We start from the raw sequence: 814 nt of genomic DNA on the forward strand, positions 1-814 counted from the left end.
AGACACGTCAGACAGCGATCGTGACCATCACCTGGCGCCAGGTAACGACCGCATCCAGAAACGCATGGGTGAAATGGCATTGTGTTTCAAACACCTCGTCTTTAAAAAGACGTTCACCTGTGATACTCTTTTAGAAACTGCTAAGTGCTGAAGCACACAGGGGAGATGGCCGCTGCGACACAGAAGGCAGGTAGTGCAATCCTTGACTGCGCGCTTTTTCCACCCACAGGAGACCACCACCGCTGACGCGCCGTACCGCCAACACCGCAGTGAAGAGTTCTTGTTAGAAGAATGGCTCGTTGCGTCTCTCATGGAAAAGATCGGCTCCGATGCGAAATGCTGTCTATGCATTGCACCTGCTGTGTATTTATGCTCACGCTGTGATCAGCGACAGCTGGATGCAATCATGCATGCCAATGTGCATTGGCTCGTTTAGTTTACACACGAAGAGGATTGGTATCTCTAAAGCGATATCCCAATTCGTCGGTCTCCGACGTGACGTCGAAGAGACCGACTGAGAGGGAACTGAAACTATCTTTGCTTATTAACAGGTGCTTCCTGGGCATCAATCCTGAAAGAGGCTCAAAGACCAAGAAGCGGACAACAATGAACCCTCATGTGAGCACCCTTTTGAGGAAACTTATTGACTTTGAGTGGGCATCATAGTTTTTTTTTTTTTTCAGCAGCAGCAGCAGTATAGCGCCTTACACCACTTCATGGGCGCAGCACTGGACTGCTTAAACTGCTTGTAGCGCTAGAACGCCCTTACAAGCTCGTTTACTCAGCCTGTGAGTCAGCGACATTAATTTATTAT

This window comes from Garra rufa, chromosome 1 (genome assembly GCF_049309525.1).
Source record: "Garra rufa chromosome 1, GarRuf1.0, whole genome shotgun sequence".
Classification (NCBI taxonomy): domain Eukaryota; kingdom Metazoa; phylum Chordata; class Actinopteri; order Cypriniformes; family Cyprinidae; genus Garra; species Garra rufa.